At 37.0% G+C, this 18,815-nt stretch overlaps 1 protein-coding gene across 2 annotated transcripts in view; it reads left to right on the forward strand.

The window, feature by feature from the left end:
• LOC126262336 (mediator of RNA polymerase II transcription subunit 18) overlaps window positions 1-2,017 on the forward strand; it is a 66,655-nt gene extending 64,638 nt beyond the window's left edge. For both annotated transcript variants that reach the window (XM_049958895.1, XM_049958896.1), the window contains exon 6: window positions 1,722-2,017. The gene's annotated coding sequence lies outside the window, so the exon portion shown is untranslated. The remainder of the gene's footprint in view (window positions 1-1,721) is intronic.
• The last annotated feature ends 16,798 nt before the right edge of the window (window positions 2,018-18,815 follow it).

Consider the following 18,815-nt stretch of genomic DNA (forward strand, 5'->3'; position numbering starts at 1 on the left):
GTTACAAAGCTTCTGTGGATACTAGGAAAGAGAGAGAGAGAGAGAGATTAGATTGATTTTGATTTCTACTTCCTTTTTATTGGATTCAAAAGAAAGAAAATGCCCCAGAGTGAGTAGACACGTGGCTCAAAAAATTCAGAACTATTTAGAACCAAACAATTGACACAATTAGAAATACAAATTAGGATCTCTTTTGTTTTGTAGTACTTCTTAAACTCCTGTTTGTCACTTAATTAGTAAAATTTACAATAAATTATATTTTTATTTCAAAATGTGGTTTAGAACTTAGATTATTCAATTGAATTTCAAAAGTACATGACAATCATATTCCACCAGGCCAGAGATAATTCCATTAAGAATGGAAAGGAAAAGAGTATTTCCATAATTATGACTGATTACCTTTTTTCCCTTTCAGCTAGCTTTTTCATTCGTGTAGTAACTCACAAATCATTAAACCACACAAAGAAAGAGATCACTCAGTTTCAGGTTTTACACTGAAGAGCCAAAGAAACTGGTACACCTGCCTAATATCATGTAGGGCCCCTGCGAGAATGCAGAAGTGCCGCAACGTGACGTGACATGGACTCGACTAATGTCTGAAGTAGTGCTGGTGGGAACTGACACCATAAATCCTGCACAAGTGTCCATAAATCCCTAAGAGTACAATGGGGTGGAACTGTCTTCTGAACAGCAAGTTGCAAGGTACCCGAGATATTCACAATAATTTTTATGTCTGGGGAGTTTGGTGGCCAATGGAAGTGTTTAAACTTAGAATAGCGTTCCTGGAGCCACTCTGTAGCAAATCTGGATGTGTGGGGTGTCACATTGACTTGCTAGAATTGCCCCAGTCTGTCGGATTGCACAATGGACATGAATGGAAGCAAGTGATCATACAGGATGCTTAAATACATGTCACTTCTGCTGACATGCGGGGTCCATGGATTCATGATGTTGTCTCCATATTCATACACAACCATTCCACTTGATACATTGATACAATTTGAAATGAGACTGGTTCGACCAGGCATCGTGTTTCCAGTTATCAACAGTGCAATATTAGTGTTGATGGGCCCAGGCAAGGCGTAAGGCTTTGTGTTGTGCAGTCATCAAGAGTACAAGAGTGGGCCTTCAGCTCTGAAAGCCAATAATGATGATATTTCATTGAATGGTTCAGACGGTAACACTTGCTGATGGCCCAGCATTGAAATCTGTAGCAATTTGCAGAAGGGTTGCTCTCCTATCACGTTTAACGATTCTCTTCAGTCATCGTTGATCCTGTTCTTGCAGGATCTTTTTCCAGCCACAGCGATGTCAGAGATTTGATGTTTTACTGAATTCCTGATATTCACAGAACACTAGTGAAGTGGCAATACAGGAAAATCCCCACTTAATCACTACCTCGGAGTTGCTGTGTTCCGTTGTTCGTGTGCCAACTATAACACCATGTTCAAACTCACTTAAATCTTGATAACCTGCCGTGTAGCAGCAGTAACCAATCTAGCAACTGCGCCAGACACTAGTCGTCTTACACAAGCGTTGCCAACTGTTGCTCACCATATTCTGCCTGTTTACATATTTCTGTATTTGAATAGGTTTGCGTTTACTGGTTTCTTTGGTGCTTTAGTGTATATTCTCTGCAGAAATGTCACACCACTGTGCATATTTTTAATTCATGACAACTTCTGTTTTTTATATTAACTTACTTTTTTCATTTTTAATAGGAGAGGATACCTTGACAAAACAGCTGCCATCTTCTCGTGGTTGCTGGCTATTGAATTCGAGATTGCAGCATGTGGCACACGGTAGCTCTGCCTAAAATGCAGAAGACAATATTGCAGTTTCATGACACCCATCAAATCTTGTGTCAAGCAAAGGAAAGTACATTGAAATAAATAAACATTGTAAATATTTTAAAATGTGGCACTTTGCCTGTTGTTGCTCAGGTAGAAAAGATACCAGTGTTATCAGCTCTAATTTGTTATGATGCTTTTTGCAGAAATAAATTCCTGTACCTTAACCCATTCCACATCTGTCTCTTTGTTATCATCACAGTGTCATCATGCAACATTTTCTTCTCTTTCATTTCAACCCCTATATCTTTTAAAAACAGGTTAAACAGCTATGGCCTTATTACCACCCCTGTGACACATTATTTGATGGCTTTTACTTCTGACTGGTATATATTCCCTATTGACACATAGTGTTTCTTATTACTAAAATTTGATTTACCCACTCTACCTACGGTGTACTGTCTTCTTTTCTTCATCGATTCTAATGTACCTGTCTCATTGTTTCCTTTTTCTTACTTTTCCCTCAGGAGTATTAAATCTATCCTCCCCCTGTCCATATGCAAAGTTCCTGTTGCAGAGTCCCTTCTCTTTGCAGTCCAGGTTGTAACTGAAGTTACAACCTACAACTATAGGATTGCACTGGAGAGTATTTCACATATAATGATGATAATAGCCTACTGAAAGAATTATATGGAGTGTCGATTAGATGACATGTTAATTGTACCAAATGTTGTAGGGGAGGAACATTCATGGAGGATGTAGAAGGCTAGAAAAATTGATGGTGTGCTAACATGCAAAACAGAACTCGAGATAGTATGCTAAAGATTTAACAAGCTAATGAGATGGAGATAGTGTGCTAACGTATCTTCAACAACAGGTACGTTATTCAGGATAGGTGCTAGAATGGTAATTTATATTCACAATGAAGAATTTTATTGAACAGGAAAAGAGATGCCAATTTTCTCCTAGAATATTAAAAAGAAGTACACTGAATATAATCAAATAGTCAAATGTTGTCTAAAGCTAGTAGATGTAAGAGAGTGAAAGATAAGAAAATACGTGTCAATAAGCAGAAGCAGAATACATAGGGGTGAGAACTGTCCCTGTGTGGTGATGTTATATGTGATATAAACAAGAATAACAAGTAAAAAAAGAAGTTAAAGAAGAGGAGTTAAAATGCAGAGGTAGAGAGTAATCAATAAAGTCAGCATAAAATGATTATGGAGAAGATTTTCATTTAAAGTGAATAAAGACTGTAGAAAATGGCTAGTAGCTTTGTTTACTGATGAAAGTTAAATCACAAATTAGGTGTAGGAGAAGGAAAGGATGGGTCAGTCCATAGGAGGAATGGTCCTTGCCTTGGTCAGGTGAATCCATGGGAGGTATGATGACCTGTACAGATTTGTGTAGGTGGAAGAGGTATAAGGATAGGTGAACCTAAGGAAGCGATGGTCTATACCTGGGTCAGGTGAATCCATTAGGGGAATGATATGTACCACATTTTTTGTGTGTGAAAGGAAAAAGTGGGACACCCACATCTATAAATGTATAGAGTTTGACACAATCTGCCCTTAGAATGAGTGTAAGTGCAGTTAATACAGAAGTATGAAGTCGTATAATGACTGATGGTCGGGATATGGAAGTTTTCTCCAAATTAGTTACAAAACTGAATAGACTTACCTGACAGCCAAGACAAAGGATGGTTTGGAGCAGAAGTGTGCCGCACGAGTTGACAAGAGTGGGTACTGAGAATGGACTCTAGAGATTCTATGGTAGACACTCACCCAACAGGTGACTCCTCAGGTGACAACAATGTAAGACAGTTTTATTGGAAAGTATCTTCAAACTCACATAAGCATATACATACACATACGTATTTCAAATAAAATAAGGATATCATTCTTAAGTAATAGATAAACAAAAAGAAATCTAAATGCTGTACTAGATTGAAGACAGTACAGTAGCTAATAGCATAAATACAGAAACCACGAGAAAGAGTGTTAACCTTTTTTTTTTTTTTTTTAAATCTTCTCAGGAAGATCCATATACATATTAAAATGATTTATCTACCTCTGTAGAGCGACTGGTCATCATGTAACAGTTTACTGTATTAGATAAAGAGAATACCTAGGAACTACAACTATGAACAACTTAAATTGGAAGGGACAAATAGAAGAATGTTGTGGAGAAGGCAAACCAAATATTGTGTTTCATTGGCAGAACAGTTAGAAGGTGCAACAGGTCTACTAAAGGGACTGCCTGCACTACACTTGCCTGTCCTTTTTTGGAGTAGTGCTGCACGATGTGGGATCCGTAGCAGATCGGATTAACAGAGTACATCTAGAAAGTCCAAAGAAGAGCTGCATGTTTTGTAGTATCAAGAAAGGGGGAGAGAGAGAAAGAGAGAGAGAGAGAGAGAATGTCACTGACATGATGCAGGATTTGGGGGTGGACATCATTAAAACCAAGGCATATTTTGTTCTGGCAAAAATCTTCTCACGAAGTTTGTCACCAACTTTCTCCTCTGAATGCAAAAGTATTTCATTGATGCCAACCTACATAGGGAGAAACGATTATCGTAATTAAATAAGGGAAATCGCAGTTTGAACAGAAGGGTATAGATGTTCATTTTTTCCGCATGCTGTTTGAGACCAAAATAATAGATAATTATTGTGAAAGTGGTTTGATGAGACCTTTGCCAGTCACTTAAGGGTGATTTGCAGAGTATTCGTGTTGACATAGATGTAGATGAATGTGAAGTGTATGAGAAAAATACTCTTAAGGTAACACTGGATTGCACAATCTGCCTGACTTATGCTTTGTTAGTAAAGATAGAGTATTTTCTCCTTAATAAAAAATCATTTAGTGTTAAGTAATTATGTGTTTTATATTATGAGAATTAACTTGTAACTAGTAGAGTAAAGAGTTATCCTGACATTTTTCCTTTAAGTGGGGGAATCTGTTGTGTTAAATGCCATTTAGGCAAACAACATTTCCCACACTCTATTTATGACAAGGAAGGATGATTGTGACAAAATAGTAAAGTAGTATTAGGTAGGGAATATGTCACGAAACACTTACTGTGCGCAGTCGTTTTGTTTCACGTTTATGCAGAGCTGAAAGGAGGGGTGTGCGATTTGAGTAATCAGCAAGGTGCGCTGGTGAGTGAACGTCTTCACGTGCTGTGGATTGGGTCTTTTAAGCCTTGATGTCATGGCCTGGTGGTTTCTTGACTGTCAGGGAGCAGACACCCTCTCTGAGAATACAAACAGCAATAAACAAAGAAAGCTTTAAAATGAAATGTCATTTACTGACAATCTGCTTCTCATCGAGCCTTCAAAGTGGGTATTATATCTGAATTAAATTGTATCTGCTCCACGTTATGAAGTAATTGTGATCTGTACATCCATTGAGACAAATACATATCAGTCAGTTGATGTTGACTTCATTTCATAATTAGAGTAGGTATTGTTTTCCTTCTACCATTGACAGACAATAACAGCTCCAGGGCTAACACAAAGTTCTGCAAAGATACCACTTTACAGGACGTTCACATAAAAGATAATTAATGGTGACCGAGTTACATTAAATTGTCAAAAACACTTCCAGAACACACTTTCAATTAGTGCTTGTGCTCAATTTACAATACAAGAAATGTGACCAGAAGGGCATGCAACAGTAAGAAACTGACATTCGTAAAATTGACTCATTTAATATACTTGTTGTACTAACTACATAATTAAATAATTACAAAAATCAATGACAAGTTGCACATGTGTGCTCCTCTAGTTGTATGTGGTGATTTCAGTATTGATTTAATCTCACACAGTACTTGGCAGCTAGAGTTAGTGACCTCCAAATTTGGTTTCTTCTCCACAATTGTACTGCCAACAAGAATGGAAAATAATGCAAAGTGATTGATAATATATTTATAAATCAAACTGACTTTCATTTTTTTAAAGAAAAATGAAGTAGTAATGAAATTAAAACAGGAGTGGGGAATAACAAAAATTGATTCATTTGCGTAAATTATGAATACAAAGCTGGGCTGTTGTGACTGGATGCAGACACAACCCTGTAATTAGGCAGGTAGGGGGAATTATTTATTTTCACCATGTGTTGATTGATAGAATATGTGGTGCCTGAGGACATCGGCAGCCGGCGGCATAGGACCAATGCAGTGTGTTGACGTTGAGGGTGGGCTGGCAAGAGTCATGTGGCTGCTGATTGACAGTCAGCAGTTTTTCTTTCCCCCCCTCCCGCCTCTTTGTATACATAACGTGTGCTGCTCAGTGCAGCATTGATCTGTGCTCTACCTGCTACTTCTTGTTTATTGGCTTGTCGAGATAATCAGTTGAACCACAATGGCGGTCAGAGCTGCTTTATTTTCTAGGCCACTGACTTTTCAGTGTCTTATGCCTCCAGTAATTAGATTGCAGTGGTGGCATCCACATTATATTTGAGGGAAAAGATCAAATAGCGGAAGCACAGTTGAATTCTCGCGGACCTAAACACTGGACCAAAGAGGAAGCCATCCGAAATGGAATGGAAACTGAGGCTGTCGCGAAATGACAATAGACATTGGTATGAATATGTTGTATGCATTTGCTAGTCACAATTGGCTACATCTTAACAGCATGTCCATTTGTTAGTAACAGGTAGATCTTTAAGCTCACCATTCAATTCTCCCAGGCATATGGGAAGGTGATTGTGTCCTCAGCAGACAGTCAATCTTTACAATGGGACACACTAGCCAGAGCAAAGCACAACACATGTAAACCACACCTGTCTGTCTTAGTGACTTGGGTAAAATCTCACAGTAACAAGGTGCAACGTAACTGGCACCATTTTGTCCAGAGCTTGAGGCTGCAAAATGGTACAATACATTATGAACTCTAATTTTTCCAACCATGATTGTTAATTGGACCTACAAAGCACCCTTGATAAAATTTAGCCAAGACGGAAAAGGTATAGTTTCACAGAATCATAAATACTGACTCAACCATGCTATTCTGGATGAACAATGGAAGAAGTTTACTAAGGACATGGAGTAGATACGAAATTTATATCTTTCGTAAAAATATACTTACTACACTATGAGTCTGATTCTTTTTTAAAATGGCTAAGGAACTGTTAGACTAGAGTGAAAACCGGAAGGTTTTTCTAACATCTGTGATTGAACTGTCTTATACATGTACAGAGAGCTTTATTTAATGCAGATGACTAGTTCTAAGTTTTAAATATTTCAAAATTCTTCACCATTTTATCATCTTTGCATTTTGTTGACAAGTCAAGGTGTAATTCCTGACAGATTGAAGTATGTGGTAGTAACATCGATTTATAAAAAGTGGAGGTAAGCAGATGATCACTAATTACAGACTCATCTTCTTTCTTTGTATTTCCTCAAAAATTTTTGAGAAGGTAGTTTATAATAGAATATTGAAACACTTTTTTTATCACAGTAGAAACTTGATATAATTTTGTTGTCACGAGACATGCTTAACCCTCATGTTATAGTGTAACCACAGTATGTCAAAAGTGAGCTGTAGAATGAGAAACTATAACTGCAAAGTTTGAGAAAGCAATTCATGCAGCTTTATACTGTACAGTATTTAAATATAAAGAACATCAGAAGTAAAACATTTAGATAACACATCGGATACAGCAATTACAACTTCATTTAAATGGCAACCAAACAATAACACTATGGCACATAAAATACATAACTATTTACAACATTGTCTGCAAGTTACTGTAAGTTAATTTTTCCACTGCTTTCAAGAAATCAATTACCTTTTTTGGTGCACCATTTCACACATTTGCTTTGATGCTTATTGTTTTATGTCCATCAGATAGAACAACTCAATATGGTTTGATTCAGTTTTGTCTTTCCATCCACATAATGACTTTGTTTATAATATCCAATATTATTCTATGTAGATTCCCCCCTCCCCCCTTAAATAGTATAATGCTTAGTTACTACTAACACATTGAAATAATTTTAAAATATTATGTGCTTTATTTGTGCCAATTCATGAGCAACATTCAGTCTGTTCTTTGATATAGACAACAGACTAAAGGAAAATGGCAAATAAATAAATATCCAATAATTTACATGTACTGGCAACATCATCCATGCTTTCTTATTCCTCCCCCCCCCCCCCCCCCCCCCTCCTCCTCCTCGGCTGCTTTACCTCCCTCATTTCATAGATCATTAATGTCTTGGTCATCTATGATATCAGTTCCTTGTTACTGATGGCTGATCACCGGTTCGAGTCTTTTTCAAGATCAGTGTTGCATTGAAGAACATCATCTGTAGACTGGATTCCTCCGCTCATGAAGCCTATGTCACTACCTTGTTCATCTGTTGCATTTTCTTCAGTGGAACAGTTGTTCCCCCAATTCCTAACAGTGATCAGACTGATAATTTGCCATGTCAGGCTTATGAATATGCAACAGTATTAACAATTTAACTGCTATGGACAAATTAACTGTTCATATTCTGTTGCTTCCCAGGTCCTGAGGATGTGTTTAAGCGTGGTGACTGGGCGTCCCATAAACGCTATTTACATGTTTACACATCCCATTCCACCGATACTCTCACTGTTGTGGAGGAGTTACTTCCATGTCATGATGAATACAGAAATTTTGGGTATTTATCATCCAATATACATATCTCTCTGCATGCTATTATTTGGGGGGGGGGGGGGGGGGACATTTCGATTTGTTGAACCGTTTATGAAATATGACAGTTGTTAGGGCCACATGATTCCCAATGCAGAGGGACAGAAATTGACATGTCATGCTTGACTGTTGTCAGGAAATCAAAACCAATAACTTGAGAGCCAAATGAGATCTTGTTCTGCTCTGAACTTTAAATAAAATTTCAATACCTTATCTACATTTCATACACATCAATGTGTGAGCTAAAATCAACAATACACAAAGCTTAGGTAAAGTGTTTTTACATCGGCAAACTTAAAACTTCTTCCAGCATGTTACTTAATTTGATGCAGCATAGTAACTGTTGCGAATAATGAAAAGAAATTCAGTCCTTTATCAAGCGAAAATATCAGACTGTAAGATGTTCAAAAATAAAATATTTTCACTGAATAGTTTTCTCAAAATCAGATAAGTATTTCATAGCAGCCAGAACACTATCCCTCAGCACAGGGAACGGCATTAGGGTATGTTTACTTGCAGTCAAGTTGCTGGCAGCAGGCACATCGCACATTGTTGCTTGCCGAGCCAGGTTGGCTAAAAAGAGGTAAATCCAGTTCTCCGATTTAAATGTCATGAAAACTCTTTGTGGTATTTAAGACTGCAGCACTTCGTTGTATGAACTTACTTTTTCCTTAAAAGCTTTATTTTCCTCGTGATAAAAGAGGAAGCCTACTTTTTGTTTTGCATGATTTTTTAGTTCTGTAACATTTCTTAATTGTTTTGAAAAAAGTATCTGATTTTTGTACCCATGGTAAAGTAGCATCTTGGTTTCTTAGTAAACACTTACTTTTTCATAATTCATAACAATCATTTGTAAAGGATGCTATTTGCCAATCACTTGCATTTGCTCTACATATCTTTTACTGAAAAAAATTGATAATGGGTAGCTTACTGTCTGATACATTTTAGAGCATACATTATTGTGATTGAAACATAGCTAAAAGTGCAAAACAGTTTTTAAAATGGCAGTGACACTGCTATCTGTCTCTTGTCACAAGTAAATATGAGTCATTGAGTGGTGTCAATGCCACGATCGCAAGTCTACGAATGCACGGAGGTTTAACTTGGTGTCAGACACTGCTGGATGGAGAAAATGAATTACTAGTGAGCAATATAGATCTGGTGTCAGTTCTTCATGTCATTTTAATGATGTCTGTCTAGACAAATACAAATATATATGAATTTTTACCTTGGTGACATCCAATTATACTGGACAATGATCTGCCATGGTTTTATAATGAGCTGCACTTCACATTATAAAAGCCAAATAACTATTTGTGGTCCCCATCCCACAACTAGTAATTGTGCAGTTTGTATTTGCAACTAGAGGAATAAATTAATCCAAGATTTGGCTTTTCTGTGGACAGACTGTAATAAACATTGCAACATTATACTTAATTCCTTTCTTGATGGTAAAAAAATATTACATTTATAGAATTTTCTGTGTTTAATAAGGGGACCTTATGGTCTCAGAAATTCAGTTTGGGATGCGACTTCGCATAAAATATTAAAGCTAGAAGATTCAAGGTGGTCTACTTCTCTTTTTTTCTTCTGGTTCATATTTATCTGATGAGCTATGGTCTTTCACTTTTTCAAAAGGTTACTCGTCACTTTTCATTTTCATAAGCAAGTTCATCGTCTGTCACAAGTATTTTTTTCAGGCAGCATGTCCACAGTACCTTTGTAAATTTCTTCACTCATCAACATTGCTTCACAAGAAATTGACATTAAAGATTCTAATGAAATCAAATCATTTTTAGCAAGCAGGCTTTCATAATAAACGTCATTTAACCTCACCTACGACGTTTCACTTGCCTGATTTCATCTGCAGCTTCTGATACTTTTGCGATGTCTTCATTAAGAGAGATTTTTAATTCACAATATTTTTAAAATTCCAATAATATTTCATAGTACAGAATGCTAAAACTCTGTGAAAGTCAAGAATGAACTGATAAGTTAGTCCCACGTTTCTAGAGGAATAAGGGTGGGTACAGTTGTATTATGTTATACTGTAGCACATAAGGACCATTGGTCGATTAGTTCCGTGAGGGTCCTGACACTTCCTTACCGTCTGCCTATTTGTATGTACATTAGTGAAACAGCGAACCTCTACTCTTCCACCTAGAAAACAGTTCCTCAAATTTACAAAGAATATTTTTAACCTTTCCACAGCTTATAATATTGTCAAATTTGTAGTAACACTTTAATGACAAAAGTAATTAAAGCTTTTATTTCTATACATTAAAAATGCATTTGAAATTATGAAACTCTTTAAAAAGAAAATATTAATTGTAATTCACATTTTATGTTAGTTAGCTTAACAGTCATTTCATCAGTAGAATAAAATCTGTTATGGTTGAACTGATAAACATTTTAGGTCATTAACTTTACTTAAAAGTGGTTATAATCCTTAAAACAATTTACAAAAACAATATTAAAAAGGTACCTGAAGGTAGGATTGAACCTGGATTGCCATGTAGCTAGCAAGTCTGCAGGAGCAGCCATTTCGCTGTGCTTCCAGAGCGTGTAAGTTGACTGATATAGGCGCTGCGCATAAATTGTAGATCTCATTTTCTCAGAAGTTTGTGGCTAGTGCATTTTACAATTTTTATGGCTGGACACCCTTGAGGTACACTGCTAAGCTGTGAAGCATTATTGCAAACTGAATTTCTGAAACTATAATGTCCCCTTGTAAGTTTGAATAATACAGTTTTTTGGTTCTGGGAATGTGCAGTATCACAAGATGTAAATAATTACTTGCTTTAGGCCAAACCTATCTCCATTTTCAAAGAACTATGCATAGTATTTATTTTAGGACATTGCTATAACAAAACCAAGGCTAAGTGGAACTGTAATTTCTGTCCTGATAGTAAAAATGGCTGAAATAGGTGTCTGTCTGAAATGATTACTCGGAGTTGTCGTTATTAAATTGTTTCCACAGCTTGCAACAAACAAAACTGTCTGTGTGTAGGCTCTGAGAAACCATGCACAATGAACTGCAATCAAACACAGCTCTGCTGGAATGAGCTTGAAGCAGCCAATCAAAACTCAAGTTTCAGGATATATGGTGATGGTGCAAGTGTAAAACACAAACCAGCTTGATATCATCACCTGGCAAGGATCCTAGTGAGTGGCGATCATGCAGGTTAAACGGCTTGGTAAGATTCAGTGCATTCGATTCATCATTACTGTGCCATTCCGGCAAGCAACGAGCTGTGAGGTGGCAGCGTAAACACATTCTTAGGCAAGGAGTACTGTCTAAAGGTTAACATTTATTGAACATTTACAATTTCTGCTTTGAATTTATAATTGAAGTTATCAGTTCAAAGTGATAATATTAAATGCTCATATAATGTCATGGTCCAGTAGCTGAATAATGCAGAGGGTTTTTAGTCAAAAACAAAGTTTTTATTTTTCAGTATTCTGACAGCAACGCATTAGCAGCTGTCTGAGCTGTGCAGTGATCAAGGACAAATAGAGCTTCCTCCCTCAGCTTAAAGTGATTGCAAGCGCTTTGTCACCGACAGAACAAACTCTTCTTGAAACCACTTTATTAAGATTTCATATGTCATCCAAGCATTCTTTGAAGGCATATATGTGAACTGTAGGTGCAAGATGTTTACATGTTTCAAACATCTCTGATTTTTATTTTTGCCTATACACAGAGGTTTCAGCTTCTGGCTACCAGATTTACTTGTGGCAAAGAGGAGGCAATTCCATCTTTGTTCATTCTGAAACCAGTCATAGTTCATTAGTTTTTTACTTTTGGAGTTCTGGTTATAAGCAGTCAGTCATAAAGCACTGTTTCATCACAGCAATACTCTAGATGATCATTTCAATTTTCAGCACTCATTATATTTCAGGAAATTGTGAAGCACACTCATCAATGGAAGGCCTTGCTTCTCCTTCAATATTTGTTTGGCTAATTACATGGTGACATTTCCTCGTTGAAAACCGTGAGAAAAAAAAATCACAGTTAAGTTATGTAGCTTGAGCTTTAATAATTGGCCAAGTAACACAACTTCACTTTATTAAAAACAACTTACAAAGACATTCGTCAAGTTCTGTTTTTTCTCCTGGTTTTGTGCTGTTTCTGGCTTTTCCCACATCACTTTCAACTCTGTTTACAAAATTTGTACATTTATTCTCTGCTTTCAACGATTTTTTCATTGTTGCTTCAGGTGCACCATATTCACATGCTAAACTTGATTTTGTATCACCATTCTTCACATGATAAATACCTTTTAATTTATCACTCACAGAATGTTCATTTTGTTTCTGCAGCATTGTAACAGATTACACAGGACTTTATACTCTGAATGAACAATATATGATGTGTACTATGTTTGTGCATATTTTGATTATTATTTTTTCGCAATCACTGTGTTTTTGCGCTTATTTTGATTATTATTTTTCACAGTCACAATGTTAAGCATGAGAAATGCAGTCAGGCTTCTGACCAGTGAGAGTTCCTCATAAAATGACAAATCCAAGGTTGAGTTTCATGAACACTAGCCCTTTTGGTTACTGTTGTCAGGGTTTGAAGGGTGCAGGATAAATTATACTACAGTAGCAGATTGTAATAAGATTTTTACACAGCATTATATCGGAATCTGTGTTTTTACTGTATAACCTTATAACAAATGCTCTGTTTAGCTTTCATAAAGACTTATTTTCATTGATAGCAACATGTGATGTTGCAAAATTTTTTCTAGTACAAGTAAACAAGAAAATTTATCCTATTGCCTTTTATGTGACATTGCCTTGATCTTCAGTTGTGCAGACACTAAAACTGTACTAGAGGTATTCAGACGTTATGGTATTAAACACATCTACCTTGCATGGATATCTCAAAAACACAGAACAGACGATCTGAATTACTAAACGGCTAACACAGTTCATTGTCCCAGTTGCTGATTGCCTATCTATTGCCTTCCAGTGGCAACAAAAATTTGATTTTCATTTTGTGAAATTATTGGCTGAATTTAAAATGCTGTCAAAATCTACTCAATAAAAGGTTTAGTTATATGTTAATGGTTTAACGTAAGAAGACAAGTACTACAGTTACCAAACGTGTATACGTCTTGAGGCAATGTAATTCACCGCTCTGAAATACCCAGATATATTCTTTGAGAATAAGAGCACTTAGTGATTGGTAAAAAAAACTTTACACATAATTCCAAACCTCAAAAACTTTTTTTTCGCTGACACCCCCTACAAAATGAAAGTTAGAAAGTTTACCACTTACTGCATTTTGATTGCCCATGCAGTGAAACTGCCTCATCAGGCATGACAATTTAATTTATTACTTCTTTACTACTAAGTCTATTCGCAACACATTTTGCAGACAGTATCCACATATACCACTGTGTGTTACGTCAAAATTATAGAATTGTGCGACGTGCAGTTCAGGAGATATGTCATAAACATCGAGATGCATGAAAAACTACCTTTTGTTCAAAAGGAGTGCAAATTACTCACATTTTATTCATCCAATGTTTGACAATTAGAGCACTTAGTTACTTCCAACAAACTTTAAACCTAATTTCAAACCTTTTATAAACTACTTCCTCTTATATGCTTAACATGAAATATTTGAGACATTTACTCATTTGTAAAGTAATCAGACATCTGAAGCTGTTTCATACATGCGAGAACCAGAGGTTTACTGTTGTCATACTAAATTTGGAGTTGGAGTATCTTCAAATATGGTGTCTCACAAGGTTTGGCCCATTCTTTTTCTTGTCCTACCTAATTGATTCTGAAAGTAGTTGGAGAATTCTTCAGATTTTTTACCAATAATACAAAAATACTGATTAAGGATCCAAACACAGTCCGGATAATAGTGGAATAGGTTTAAAACTGGTTCACAGCAAATCGCAACCTCTTTAACCCTACAAAAATTCATACTACGCAATTACAGGCAATGAAAAATGATTTCATAGTTTCAAAAGTAGAGATGACTAGATACACACTACATGAAACTCCATGAGTGAAATTCCTGGGCATCCAGGTGAGGAACAAGCATATTAACTGTTTTTCACTCAGAGTCCTCTTACTGTATTGGTGTTCAGACAGAATTGCTAGCATACTTTCTCTCTGTACTGTCCTATGGTGCAGTCTTTTGGTGCAATGCACCTAAGGTCAAAATTCATACACACAATGCAGTAAGAAACTTGCATAAAATTGAGAACTGAACATCTTGCAGAAGTGACTTCAAGAACCTTGGGATCTTACACTCCTGTTACAATACATTTAATCTTTGTTGGTATCTGTGATTAATAAAGAGTTTTGATGTTTCATTTAACACTGGAGTGCACGTTACATACTAAAAAATGTTTCATAAGCTTGGTATTCAATTAGAGATGGAGCTCAAACACTGATTAGGGAAGGAAATTCACCACGTTCAGCATGTGGCTTCAGCAGTTCAGAAGCACCTCAGAAAACATAAATCTGGGTGACCAAATGAGGAATTGCACCATCATCTTTCCAAATTTGAGTCAGATGTCTGGGTAAATCTGCACGTGTCCTCATCTTTATCCGTTTGTCTGGAGTTGACCAAAATAAAATTATATTTGCAATTATTTCAATTCTGTTATTCTTTTCTGAATTACCTTATCTACAAATGGCAATAGGATAATCAGTTTTACTGATTTTTCACAACTGATCATAGATTGATCCATAAGCAAGAGCAAATATTCATTATTTAAAATTTCCATTTCATATTTTCAGTTCCAGATTCAGATCGTCTTGGCTTTGCATTGTAGGTTTCACGTTGTGTACTCAGTACTCTTGTATGAGAGTGGTTTGCTGTTTATTGATACTCTTTCCATTGATTTGAAGTATAGTTTTGATAAAGAAGTTAAACTTTTTATGGAGGAAGCTATGTTGCCTTATCAGTAGTGCCATGAATATTTAAAACAATGGCTCTGTATGTTTGGCTACTTTTCTTGTTTCATACGGGTGTCTCTTAAAAAAGATGTTAACTACAGTGGTGTTGAAAAAAAGCGTTTTTTATCTGCAAGACAAATATAAAGCTTTTGAAATTGAAGATGTAAAATGTTTTGACCAGTTCTCTAATTTTAGGCAATTTCTGACAGAGAAAAGTAATGATCCTGAATTTAGTGGGGTATCTTGTAGTAAAATATGGGCCAAGTATTTTTGTGTGGGTTTTCATTCAGAATTGTTAAAGCTTGTAAGTACTTTTTTGATATATCAGAACACAAATGAAGAAAAATAATATTTTTGCTCATTACAACACAGTGGACTGATGAAAGGAACAGTTTGAACATTGAATCTGTTAAATGCACATTCATGGTCCAGTGTAATTTAAAAGAAATTTCCTGGGTATGTTTTTACAACTATGTGCTAAGCAACTCTACACTTATACAGAAAATTGGATCTTCAGAGAAGCACCAATAAAAGTTGATGAATGCATGTTATGTCTATTAATTAATTCATTTATTAAATTTGATCATATGTTTCCGGGTGTCTGCATCTTGTCACCTTACATATTGAGGCTGATACATCCATGCAACTCTTTACATTTATGTTTGTGGCTAATTGGATAATTTATATGATCATGCACCTAAGCGGAACTTTGTTGTATTCAAGCACAAAGTAAACATGTGATTCACAGGAACCACGATTGATGTTCGGTTTTGCAAATATCTCATTCAGTATTATACCCCAATTCCTGTGTATCACTCAGCCTATCAAAGCAACATGTTTTGAGGTAGTCATTGTACAAAGTGTGTGTAAATAAATGATTGAGTGAAAAATGTCATTTACTTGTGTATTTCAATGTTAATCTCTCTGAAACAGTCACCATTAGATATTATAAACTTGTGCCAGCACTTTTGCCAATCCTCAGAACACTTCTGGGACTCTATCTTTGGGTTAACTTACAGCTGTCTCAGCACTTACCTGTGTTTGTGAAACAACAGCCCTTTAAGGCTTTGTTTGTCTTTGGAAACAGGAAAAAATGCATTGGGTCACACATGGTAAATATGAGGTATTACTACAAATTTTTTAGCCCAAAATTCGCAAACAGGCAATAATAATATTGTGGTCAACTAATATACACTGCTGGGGGGAAAAAATGGGTTGTTTGGGGGAAGAGACCAAACAACGAGGTCATCGGTCTCATCAGATTAGGGAAGGATGTGGAAGGAAGTTGGCCATTCCTTTTCAATGGAACCATCTTGGCATTTGCCTGGAGCAATTTAGCGAGATCGTGGAAAACCTAAATCAGGATGGCCGGATGCGGGATTGAATCATCGTCCTACCGAATGCGAGTCCAGTGTGCTAACCACTGCGCCACCTCACTCAGTCGAGGATAAAATACTACATTTGGAAAGATGACATTGATTTTGATGTGATGATGGTGTCTGCCACCTGAGGGATAGAATGTGAACTGATAATGGTTTCAATGTCATCTGTCAGCAAATAGCATAGAGACGTAAGCTACCAGAGCAACATCTGTGACTACTCTTTAATAGGGAATGCTCACAGGCAACAATGCCACATAGATGCACTCATCCTTTCTACAGACAACTGAGCAAATTTGAAAGGGGTGAAATTGTAGCCTTCCAACTGGCAGCATGGTCCTTTAGGAGAATTGCCACAAAATTTGGATGTGCTGCTTCAGTTGTGCAATGATGCTGGTATCAATGGTCACATGAACATTCTTACACCTTCACACAAGGTTCTGGGCTTCCACACAGCACAGATATACGATCATTGTATTGTAAGGGCAACAGTGCAGGTCGTACAGCTACCACAGCACAGAAAAGAGGGCTTGTGAGCTCAGATGTGTCAACACAAACTACTGAAAACTGATTATTAGCAGTATGGGCATGCACACCTCTAGCTCATCATCCACTAACGCCACAGCATCAATGTGCATGGCTTGAGAATAGTCATTTGCATGTACAACATCGGCCTGGTGAGCGCTGTGTCGTAGAGTTCATTCATGCAAAACACATTGGCCACACCCCAGGCCTTATGATCCAGGGTGAAATAAGATAAAACTCATTCTCACCTCTGGTGTTTCTGGAGGAGGTGCTAACCAGCACTCTGTATGTGCAGAATGTTGTTAGACCTGTTTTTTGCCATTCTTGCAACAGGACGGTGATGTGATGTTCCAACATGGTAATGCTCGTCCAAACACTGCTCATGAAACACAACGTGCTCTGCAAGATGTGCAGCAACTTCCCTGGCCAGCACTATCTCCATCCTATTGAGCACTTGTGGGATATGATGGGACGTGAAGCAACTTGTGCAACTCATCAACCAACATGTGTCTCGCTTCGTTCACAGCAAAGACATGAAGTAAGTTAAAGGTCTTTAGTCTCAAGTGAGTCCAATATGTGAATGTCCATAGAAATCTGTTGTGCAAATAGTTCCGCATAGTCAGCGCGTACACAACTTTCCCACTAGTGCGCGCCTCTCTAAGCACAACAGCGCAGGCGCAGCGCTCGTCCGTCTTCGCACTACGAGATGGCGCTACCATAGAGACGGACCAAGTTCTGCTTCCGCCGATTCGCGTATTAATATGTTACACAGCCAATGAGATTGCTGCTAACATAGAACCTTTTCTCCTCGCGGATTGCACTCGCACAGTGATACATGAACGCGCGAGGTATTATAACGAGTGTACAGACCTCTGATTAGTCAATCTGTACCAGTCTGCATTAGTCTGTACCAGTCTACAGTCAAGTTTCAGTCTGCGCCCAATAAGATTACCATATTCTTGTATATAGCCAAGAATATAAATGTATAGACACTTTTGTCAAGTATCAGAGATATATGTGAGAATAAGATTAACATACCAATACCAAAGGAACTTCAGATTGTCAATTGTAAATAGCATCCAGAACCAAGTTAAGTAATTTTTATGCTTGTTATTAATTTAATAAATGCGTGTGAAAATTAATCAAGTTCTGTTTAAAGTTGGTCACCATCAATCTGCTATTCTAAGCGTGCAAGTGGCATTTCTATTGTCTGACCTAACGGGGGAAGATAAACACGCCACGATAAGACCACGAGACATATGACACTCGCCTACTTCGTTAGAGTGACAAGTCCAATAATCTGATGGTCTGTGTACTGAAGGTCTTACAGTACGCACACCACAAAATCTATATTCAGTTGTTCATTAGTCTTTTTACAATCAACACCGACACTAAAGAGCAGAGAATAATACATAAACTTTTCTTGTTCTTATCTATCAGTACACAGAAACTCTGTGGACCATACAGCAGGTACTTGTCTGCCGCCGGGTCCCTCTTTTTCTTGTAT

This window comes from Schistocerca nitens, chromosome 6, assembly GCF_023898315.1.
Source record: "Schistocerca nitens isolate TAMUIC-IGC-003100 chromosome 6, iqSchNite1.1, whole genome shotgun sequence".
NCBI lineage: Eukaryota > Metazoa > Arthropoda > Insecta > Orthoptera > Acrididae > Schistocerca > Schistocerca nitens.